The 11,106-nt window shown below is 56.0% G+C and overlaps 1 protein-coding gene across 9 annotated transcripts in view; it reads right to left on the minus strand.

Moving 5' to 3' along the window:
• Positions 1-9,218, minus strand: part of PCGF3 (polycomb group ring finger 3) — a 61,724-nt gene extending 52,506 nt beyond the window's left edge. For 7 of the 9 annotated variants that reach the window (XR_014243958.1, XM_082389968.1, XM_082389970.1 and 4 more), the window contains exon 1: positions 8,943-9,194. The gene's annotated coding sequence lies outside the window, so the exon portion shown is untranslated. Of the gene's footprint in view, positions 1-8,942 lie in introns of all 9 variants that reach the window. The other 2 variants (XM_082389972.1, XM_082389971.1) reach the window with 2 other exon arrangements.
• Positions 9,219-11,106: the final 1,888 nt, after the last annotated feature.

Here is an 11,106-nt window from a genome sequence, read left to right on the forward strand (position 1 = left end):
CTTTGACCCTGGGGGGCAGGGCACCGTGCAGACAGGGCGAGGGAGCCCGCACGCCCAGCACCAGGCCTCTAGACAGGACGGGGGTGAAGACAGGGGGCCAGGGAGGGTGCGGGGATCAGGCCCAACCCTCGAGAACCTGGACCAGGACAGTAACGTCAGACAAAGTCAGGCCAAAGGGAAGGTGCAGTTAGAACGTAGCCTGAAACAGGCTGTATTTACATAATCACATTGATTTCCCACTCTGATCTAAGCTTTGGAGAAGCACGAAAAATGCCGCGAAAGGACTCGGGACCCCAAGTTTCCACTGGCAGGCAGCTGGCTGCGGACGCTACTCCACAGCAGACACGGGGCGCCTTCATGAAAAAGCCACGGGCGGAACCACGGACCTGGGCCGGGATCCCCACAGGGTCTCAGAACCGCGCGGCAACTCGACTCCTCGTCACCCCCCACTTCCCACGTCTGAACTAGAACAGTTGCGCCTGCTGGCACGTCCGCCCTGTGGTGCTATGGGGTGGGCACAGCGCCCAACTCGCTGGTTCACAGCTGCACCTGGTGGGTCACAACAGACAGGTGACCCAGGGGATGAGACTCTGCGGAACCTTGGAAGGGAGGGGCAAGTGTGTTTTGCATTTGGGGGATATGAATTTTAGGGAGGCCAGAGGGGAGACTATGGTAGGCAGAATTCTGAGAGGCCCCAAGATTCTGGGCCCTGGTGTACACACACCTCTGGCCTTACTATCCCACGTACTGCTGTAAAGGGGTTTTTGAAGATGTAATTGAGGTCTCAAGTCAGCTGACCTTAAAATACGGCGAGTATCCAGTGGCCTGACCAAATTGCATGGTCTTTCAAAGCAGAGTTTTCTCCAGCTGGAGGCAGAAGAGAAGGTCAGAGGGATGAGTCCTGCTGACCTGGCAGAAAGCAACATGGTCTGTCAACTGCCCATGGCCCCCCGGGCAAAAAACGGGGGGGCCTCTAGGAGCTGAGGGCAGTCCCCAGCCGTGAGTCCCAGACAAGAGCTGCAGCTTGGCCCACACACTGACTTCAGCCTCTGGGGCCCTGAGCGGAGGAGTCAGCCACACCCGGCTGGACTCCTGACCACGGAACCGTGACTAATAGCTGGGTGTCCTTTTAAGCCACTAAGTTTGTGGCAATTCGCTTTCCAGCAATAGAAAACAAAGACAATAGTGTTTAGAGAAATGGACGACGCTGGCACAAGTCCCAAGCGTGTAAAATACAGAGTCGCCACCAACTCTGGAAATATTCTCATTAGGCAAGTACTCTCCCAATTCGAGAGACCAGAATCAGGTTAATAAACATATGGAAGCAGCGGGAGTCCCCTGGTATGGACTAAATTGTGCCCCCAAAATTCATGTGTTGAAGCCCTAACCCCATCTCCAAACATGGGGCCTTTGGGAGCTTGAGATTCAGGACAGTGGCGCCAGGATGGGATTGGTGCCCTGCGAGGAAGGGATCGGCAGGCTCCCTGTGTGCCTGTGCGGACACAGCAAGAAGGCGCGTCTGCAGGCCAGGATGCGGGTCCTCACCGGGAACCAAACCCACTGGCAGCACCTTGAGCTTGGACCCCAGCCTCCAGGACTGTGAGAAATAAATGCCTGCTGTTTAAACCTCCCTGTGAAGGACTTCCCTGGTGGCCTAGTGGTTAAGAATCCATCTGCCAATGCAGGGGACATGGGTTTGAGCCCTGGTCCGAGAAGATCCCACATGCCGCAGAACAACTAAGCCCGTGCGCCGCTGCAACTACTGAGCCTGCGCTCTAGAGCCCGCGAGCCATGACTACTGAGCCTGTGCGCCATGACTACTGAGCCTGCGCTCTAGAGCCCATGTGCCACAACTACTGAGCCCGTGCGCCACAACTACTGAGCCCGTGCACCACAACTACTGAAGCCCACGCACAGCAACGAAGAGCCAATGCAGCCAAAAATAAATAAATAAATAAATAAAAACAACAGAAACCAGCCGGTGACACTCTGTCCCGCAGCCACGCTGAGGCATGCTCTCCGGGCCCCTTCAGTGAAAGGCCAGGGAAACCCGTCTGCCTCCAGCAGCTCCCAGCTCCAGCGTGCAGAAGGCAGTTTCTCTGCGATAGCATAAGCCCTATTTCCTGTAACAAGTTCAAAAAATTCTACCCACTAAACCTTTTACATATATATATATATTTTTTTTAAAATAAATTTATTTATTTATGTTTGGCTGCGTTGGGTCTTCATTGCTGTGCGTGGGCTTTCTCTAGTTGTGGCGCAGGGGCTACTCTTTGTTGTGGTGCGTGAGCTTCTCATTGCAGTGGCTTCTCTTGTTGCGGAGCATGGGCTCTAGGCACGTGGGCTTCAATCGTTGCAGCACGTGGGCTCAGTAGTTGTGGCACGCGGGCTCTTGAGCACAGGCTCAGTAGTTGTGGTGCACAGTCTCAGAAGTTGTGGTGCACGGGCTCAGTAGTTGTGGCACGCGGGCTCTAGAGCGCAGGCTCTGTAGTTGTGGCACACGGGCTTAGTTGCTCCACGGCATGTGGGATCTTCCTGAACCAGGGCTCGAACCCGCGTCCCCTGCGTTGGCAGGTGGATTCTTAACCACTGCGCCACCAGGGAAGCCCTAAACCTTTTATAACGTCTGCTAAAAGCAACAAAGCCGACTGGAGTGGGACTCACCACCATGTACCTGCAAGAAGTGATGCAGCGGCTCCAGGACACCTCCCCGTCAGACACAGATGGAGGCGGCTGACGGATTCACCCTCTTGCAAGAGCGAGGGCAGCTCTCCAGGACGAAGGCACGACTCCCCTGGGCTCCCAACAGTCTCTGCTCCCTGGAGACTCAGCCCAGCCCACAGGGCCCTGGGAACCGAGGCACAAAAAGTGGGACCGGCAGCGCTGACCGAGTGGTGCCACAACCTGATGGCACGGCACGAAGCACAACAGTGCCTGAGAAGCCAGCTCAACCCAGAGCCTGGCCCAGCCTCCGTCTCACCCCCTTTAGTCTACGGAGTAAACAGGACAACAGACAAAGGTGGACGACACCGTAAGTGAAGAATCAGAAAAACTCAGATGTGACAGATGGCCTGGAAAAGTCGATGCTGTAGGGGGAAAGTGGGGAGCCTGAAATGAAAGACACTACAGGGGGCATGACCCCCAGTGCCCCACGGGGAACTGCGCCTGGTTCAGGGAAAACGCCCTGGAAGACACTGTTGAGACAACCAGGGAGAGTTGAAAATAGACAGGAAATTAGCCAGTATGTGGAGTAAGTGTCTACTTCTCAGGTGTGGTCATGACATTACAGTCGTGTGCAGACCATCCTCTTACTAGGACCTCCATGCTCTGAATTACCTAAGGAACATGGCAGCTGGTTTGCAGCTACTTTCAGATGATTCAGCAATAAATATGTATTTAAAAAAAGAGATAAGCAAATGTGGCAAAACATACGTAATTGCTGGATCTAGGGGAAGGGTAGAAGAGTGCTCATTGTCTAATTCTTTTGGTTTTTCTCCACTGTGTTTTTTTTTCTCAAAAACTTCAGTAAAAAAGAGTAAATTACTTGAAAAAAAAAGAAGAGGCTAACCCTTCTCTGCTCCTCACCACCTGTGACCGTGCCCTGTGCCTGCACTTCCTCACCAGGCAAATGCGGGTGAGCAGAGAGCATCCTGCGGTGACTTTAAGATCGAAGGTGTTGGGACTTCCCTGATGGTCCAGTGGGTAAGACTCCGCGCTCCCAATGCAGAGGGCCCAGGTTCAATCCCTGGTCAGGAAACTAGATCCCACATGTCACAACTAAAAGATCCCACATGCCGCAATTAAGACACAGCACAGCCAAATAAATAAATAAATATTTAAAAAAAAAAACATTGAAGGTGTTAATACACAGAACACCTTCAGAACAGGGCCACAAAAGGGAACAACAAGGTCAGCTTTTAGTTATTCTTCATTGAGCACCTATTACAGGCCAGGCCCTGCTAAGAATCAGCAAATATAGCAGCTGACACGACCCCCACAAGACCCACATAGGTCAAGAGGTCTGTGGACAGCTTTCTACTGTTTGCTTATTTCGTGTTAAACAGCTGGAATTTGCTGTTAGTGTAGCAAAGTCCAGCAAATATTGATGCATTTGCCCAAAAAAAAAAAAAAAAATTCCAGTTAACCTCAACTCTCTAAATTCACCTAAGCATTAGAAGTTCTTTTCAAAAAAAACCCACTCAACCTAACAACTGGTTTTTAAGGACAATATTTTCTAGTGAGTTTTAGTTCTTCTCAATGAAGGGTTTTGCTTAATTCAATGGACAATTCTGAAGCAATGCTCCCACCTTAACCCTCTCATCACATGTTAAGTGTTTCATTATTGTCGTCTGGGCCTTCATATAATTCAGTGCTGTAGGGAGAAACATGCAGATTAGAAAAGACAATCTAGTTATTTTTATTTTTTAAATTATTTTTAAATAAATAAATAAATAAATTTATTTATTTATTTTTGGCTGCATTGGGTCTCTTGCTGCACGCAGGCTTTCTCTAGTTGCGGCGAGCAGGGGCTACTCGTCATTAATGTGCATGGGCTTCTCGTTGCAGTGGCTTCTCTTGTTGCACAGCACGGGCTCTAGGCACGCGGGCATCAGTAGTTGTGGCCGGCGGGCTCAGCAGTCGTGGCTCGCGGGCTCTAGAGCACAGCCTCAGTAGTTGTGGCGCACGGGCTTAGCTGCTCTGCAGCATGTGGGATCTTCCCGGACCAGGGCTCGAACCCGTGTCCCCTGCACTGGCAGGCAGATTCTTAACCACTGTGCCACCAGGGAAGTCCCTCTAGTTATTTTTAAAAACCTCACTTTTTAAAATTCAATGAAAAACTATCAACTTGTAGAACTGAAGAACAGTTCCATTTTTTGACACACAATGAATTGTGCAGCATTTTTGCAATAGTGACAGCAAATATCAGAAGGGTAGTAAGAAACTGTCCCCAAACCTCAACATACTTCAACAGAGAAGAAAATTACATTTTCAGTCTCAAATTCGATTCTGACCATTAACCAAATAAAGCTCCAATGAAGTAACAAATCCTGCCATTTAGTAGATTAAAGAGTAACAGTACAGACAAAAACAAACCTTGCTTTATAATCCAAATCAAACAACCCAAACAAATAATTCCAATCACTGGCAAAGGGCCCTGCCTCACCCCAGCAGGGTGGAAACCTGGCAGGTCCACAGAGCAGGGTGGCAGGAGGGGACACCTCCCTCCGTGTGGTGACAAGTTCTCGAGGGAGCGTCCCTTGCGGGCCCTGCATGGGTGCCCTTCACAGCCCTGTGCTGCAGCCCCAGCCCAAGCACCACGAAGTCCAAGCACCGGGGAGGAGAGGCCACAGGGCTGAGCACAGAGGCCCTTGAACTCAGGTTCCTGGAGCATCCTTCCCTACAAAGGTCAAATAAAAACAGTTTGGGATCTCACATCTTAAAAACGTCTTACAAACGTCAGTTGATCATTTCTGGAGGAAAATAATTGGCAGGAATAAAATGAAGCTCTAGAAACAACTAAAATCACTGTACTTGAAGCTTCCAAGAACTCTATATCACCGACACATACACACCTACAATTTAATTGTATGTGGGAAGCGGGGGAGCCTACGGTTTGCTACAGCTGTTCTAAGTTAGTTCCTAAAAATCTTTCTGATTTGTAATTTCTCTCCTGTCACGCGTAAGCTCCGGCGTCATCACATCATCACAATGGTGACATCAGAGCAACCTGTGTAACTAAAGAGACAGCTGAGCTGCCGCAACCCTGGGCTGAGCACACGGCTCTCCGCAATTCTGTGCACTCACCTGCAGGGCACTTCTCAGGCACAGGCCCCTCAGGAGCTAACAACACCTGATCCACGCCAGGCATCAGGATGGCCCAGGGGCCCCCGCCCCCTCCCAGGAAGCACACCCTTGTGGAGTGCCTCCCCCTCAAGCGTGGGCTGGGCCTGGAGACTAGGTTCTAACAAAGGATATGACAAAAGGCATGCGATATCACTGCCAAGATGAGGTCATGAAGACTGCGGCCTCCTGCTTGCTCCCTTGTCCTGTCGCCGGCCCTCGAGCTGCCCCACGGATGTCTCCAGCCAGCAGCCTGGAAGCAAATCCTCCCCAGCGGAACCTCCAGACAAGACCACAGCGCCGGTGGGCACCCTGACGGCAGCCCTGTGAGACCCTGGGCCCGAGGACCCAGCTAAGCTGTGCCTGGACTCCTGATCCACAGAAACGGTGACATAATAACTGGTATCGTTTTAAGGCACTACATTTCGGGGTAATTTACGGGACAGTAATATATAAATACAACCATCCAGCACTGTCACACCTTCAGAAATCCAAAAATGGGAAAATAAAGAGCCTAACCAAACCTGAATGCCCAGTTTTACAAGTCTTTTCCAAAGCTTCACAAAGCAAATTAAGTTTTTTAAAAAGCAAAGTACATGTTAAAAACAAAAAACCCACAGGGACTTCCCTGGTGGTCCAGTAGTTAAGAATCCACCTTCCAATGCAGGGGACGCCGGTTCGATCCCTGTCGGGGAACTAAGATCCCACAGGCCGTGGGGCAACTAAGCCCACGCGAGCCCTAGAGCCCACGGGCCACAACTAGGCAGAAGACCGCGCACCGCAATGAAAGATCCCGCGTGCCGCAACTAAGACATGCCACAACTAAGACCCGACGCAGCCAAATAAATTTAAAAACAAACAAACAAAAAAACACACACACACAGAAAAAGTAAGCATTGAGTAACAAGGTCCCAAGTGTGGTTACATTTGACAAATAAAAATAGGCTGGACTATTCAGGGGCTCCATTCACTTAAGCTTAGTTACAATGAAGTGTTACACTGAAAACGCAAAGCGGTTTTCTCCTAAGTAATCAAGAAGTGAAGTTATGGCACAAAATGAAATACTGAACTGACCAGTTCAAGCATCTCCCTTGGGAATTTTAGACTCGTGCCTCACCCTAGCGCAGGTCGACCTTTCTGAAAGCACGCCCGCCTCCCATCCGTGCAGTGACCGTGCTGCATGCCCACCCCGTGCCTGCCTGGGCTGTCCATCCTCTCAAACCCCGCCAACAGCATCCTACTGGACACACTCTGGAGGCCCTCCCCAGCCAAAGGGCAGCACTCCTCCATCCCCACTTCCAAATTAAAGGACAACACGGGCAAGATCTAGATGAAGTCTGCTTCCAAGGTTTCAGAGAAGCAAAGCTCCCATCCCAAGGTCCTTTCCTGGAGTGGAGAAGGTGCCTGATGGCTCACCTGACACGCACTGGGCCGAATGGCCCCAAACCCTTCCCTCAGCCCACACTCCCAGCTTGGACCCCACCCCTCCAGGAAATTCCTGGACACAGAAAACACCTCCAGACCTTGAGAATGGGGCTCTTTTGGTGACACCACTGGAGGGAGGGGAGGGCAGGAGTGGTTGAAGGTGCCTGACACTGACCACAGGGCCCAGGTAAGGAAAGGATGGCAGCCCTGGAGCAGGGACGGGAGAACAGGGTAGGGGACAGCTTTCTGGGTCTGGGGAGGGGCAAAGCACTGGCCTGGGGCATGGAGCCAGTGTGGACTAGGAACCCCCCCCCCCCCGCCCCCCGCCACGCTTGAGTCCCCAGAGCTGGGAGGATGGGCCTCAACCCTGCCTACCCCCAGGGCCCAGCCCAGGCAGCACCTGCTGAAGGTCAGAAGGTTTGTGAGGCCGAGGTGCTCAGGGGCCTCACGGAGAGGGCTGGTTTGCACCTGTGGGGCTCAGGTGACCAGGATCCCTGATGCTCCAGAGCCTTTATAGAAGCTGGGTCCAGTTGAGTGGGCTGGGTAGATTCTGGGCACCTCTGGAACCTGCCCCAGGGCCCAACTGCCTGGGGGTCCAGCCTGGGGTCCCAGCACTCCTTACATACCACCCTTGAGGTCTGAGTGCTTCTCAGTGACTCATTCAAGAGCCTTGGCCTCCCTGGGGACCTGTCTCCAAGTTCCAGCTCTTATCACGGTTGTGGCCCTCTCTGAGAGCCAGCCTTCTTCACGGCTGCCCCAACATCCGACTCTCCTACATGACCTACCTGGGTCATCCCTGGAGCCTGTCACAAGGCAAGAGCCCTCCACATGGCACAGTCCCAGGGTCATGGCTTCCTGGGAAAGAGGGGCTGTCCCAGGGTCCCAGAGGTGCTCAAAGGATGGTTCCAGAATTCTGGTCCTACTGGGGGCCAGTCCTGGGGTCCAGACCTCCTCCCCAGGTGACCCATCCTAAGGTCCAGGCCTCCTCAGTGACTTGTCCCAGTGTCCCAGCTGTTCCTGGGTCCTGGCCCTGCTCGGTGACCTGTCTCGGGTCCAGCTCTCTCTGATTCCTGCTGAGTCTTAAGGTTCCAGCCCTCCTCTGTGACCCATAGTGAGTCTGGACCCTCCTCCATGACCCATATCAGGGTTGGGCTCTCCCACGTGATCTGTCTCAGGGTACAGTGAGTGCTTCCTAGTCCTTTTCTTGGTGGGTCCCGGGGTCCAGCCCTCCCCGGTGACCCGTCCTGGGGTCTGGTCCTCCATGGTCCCTCCGCGGTGGCCCTTCCTGGGGTCCGGTCCTCCCTGGTCACTCCGCGGTGTCCCGTCCTGGGGTCCGGTCCTCCCTGGACCCTCCGCGGTGACCCGTCCTGGGGTCCGCTCCTCCCTGGTCCCTCCCCGGTGACCCGTCCTGGGGTCTGGTCCTCTCTGGTCCCTCCCCGGTGACCCGTCCTGGGGTCCAGTCCTCCTTGGTCCCTCCCCGAAGACCCGTCCCGGGGTCGGGCCCTCCCCGGAGTCCCGGCCTCGCCGAACGGAGTCGGGGATCCGCAGGCCGGGCCGACGAGGGCGCAGGGGCGCGGGCCGGGGTTCGGAGCCTTCCGGGCCCGGACACGGGCCGAGGCCGCGGCCTGTGTAGCGAGCGCCGCGGGCCGGGCCGGGCGGGGCGCGGACTCACTGACCTGCCGTCTCAGCTTCGGGCGAGCGGGGCGCACGCGGGGGCCGCGCCGGGAGAGGGAGGGGGCGCCGCTCCCTCCGGGTCCCCCCCAAGAGCAGGAGAAAAAAACCCGTCCGGAGTTTAAAACAAAGAGGCGGAAATGCACGAGCAGAGCCGAGCGCAGAGTCGGGGGCGCCGCTCTTGGAGCATGCGCGTTGCGCGGACCGGCTCCCACCCGGCAGCCGGGGCAGGGGCGGGGCCTGGAGTCGGTGGGTCCCGGGGCGGGGGCCAGGGCGTGGTCAGAGGGCGCAGGCGCGTCCGGGCTGGGCTCGGCCCTGGGACCTGGAGAGGTGAGGGGGTCGGGGGCGGGAACCTAGGAGGGGGCGTGGTCAGGAGGTGTGGGTGGGGACAGAGGGCGGGGTCAGAGGGAGAGGGACCTGGAGAGCCCCGGGGCCGGGCTCTGCGCGGAGACCCGTGAGGGGTCGGGGAGGCGGGGCCAGAGATGGGGCGGGGCCTCGAGGAGGTGTCGGGCGATCCCTGGCCTGGGGGCGGGGCCGAGGCGGGGCCGGGGCGTGGTCGGCTGGCGCCGCGCCAGGAGGGGGAGCGGCTTGCGGAACCCTGGAACCTGCAGGCAGCTGGCGCTCCGGGACCAGGGGTTTCCTCCGAGGGAGGCGGTCTTGCTCTTGCATTCCTGTTCTTTCTGGGAACTAGCACCAGGCAGGAGCGGGGGTGCCTCAGACAGGGACCCTGCCTCCCGGGCTCCCGGACAGTAGGCAACAAGGCTGACCCCGCAACTCGTCCCTGTTTCCGGCTTTCCGCAGGCCCCGCCCTGGAGCTGTAAGCTGTGACCGTGACGTCCACGCCCTCGTGGGGTCCGCACTGCGAGGGGGGGCGGGAATAACAGAGGAGAACGTAAATGCGGTGTCCTGTGGGAAACAAGCCGGGTGGGGGAGGCAGTGGGTGTCCGGAGTTGGTTACATAGAGTGAATGGGCACGGAAGGGACGCAGGGAGCGAGCCCTGCAAGTGTCTGGGGATGGGGCTGGTTCACAGGCAGGAAGTCCAGCCAGCCCCAGGCCCCGAAGTAGGAGGGGGGTGTGGAGGATGCTTTCCAGAGACCAGCCCAAAAGCTAGAGGGCACAGAGAGGCTGGAGATGAGGTCAGATGCGAGGTGCCTGGGCTGAGCAGAGGGCTGTGGGCACGGGGCTGGGCTCCCGCTGCCCTGTGTCTGCGGGGGCGAGGCTGGAGCAGGAGGAAGTGCAGGGGTGCCAGGGCGCTACACCTGGTGGTGCCCTGGAGGGCGGGAAGGGTGGGACTGCTGAGAAGAAGAGGCGGGGTGGGCAGCTGCTGACCATCTGGGGAGGTGATGTCGCTAGACCCCCAACTGGGACTGCTGTGAGGCTGGGGGCTGCAGGAGTGCAGCGTGAGCTTGTAGTGTCTGGAGGTGATGAGATGGTCAAGGGAGCGAGTGAGGGATGGGGGACCGAGCCCCCTGCAGCCCTCCCAGTGGAGAAACCCAGGAGTCCAGGAGGAGCCGGTGAGAAAGACCCAGAGGGAGCAGACTGAGGAGGAGGACCCCAGGGGTGAGTGATGTCCATTTGGCTGCTGGAGGGATGAGGGTTGTGAGGCCCCTCCGGGGCCATGGCCAGTGCAGTGTGGATGCATTGTTGGGGTGAAAACAGATTGCTCAAAGGAAGAGGGCAAATATAGACAACTTTTCAAGGTTGTAGATGGAAGCCACAAACAGGGCTCGGAGGCCAGGAGGAGAAGACAGTTTGCTATCTGGGCTGGAGCCCTGTTGGCCTCAGTGGTCATCACTGGGTGCAGGGGGAGAATGACCGCGCTGCATGAGCCGAGGGCCCCACCTAGGACTGGGGGCTGGACGCAGGGGGCAGTTGGCAGCACTTCATGTTGGGGGGAGGGGAAGACCCTGATGCATGGTCTCTTCTAGCTGCTTCTGTTTTCCAGTTAAATGGGAGCTCAGTTGACCCAGATCGGAAGTGGAGGCCCAGGGGACAGCAGAGTGGGAGCAGCCCTAGGCTGAGGGCAAAGTGACCCCAGGAAGTCGCCTGACAGCCCTCTGACACCGTGGCCACCTGTCTGCAAATACGGCAGAGCCAGGAGCAAGTGTGTGAGGCATGGCAACAGTTCCAAATTTGTTCCAGGCCTGGGATCTCTTGCTGAGGATGCA

The sequence above is a fragment of the Balaenoptera borealis genome (assembly GCF_965194805.1).
Source record: "Balaenoptera borealis genome assembly, chromosome: 4".
NCBI lineage: Eukaryota > Metazoa > Chordata > Mammalia > Artiodactyla > Balaenopteridae > Balaenoptera > Balaenoptera borealis.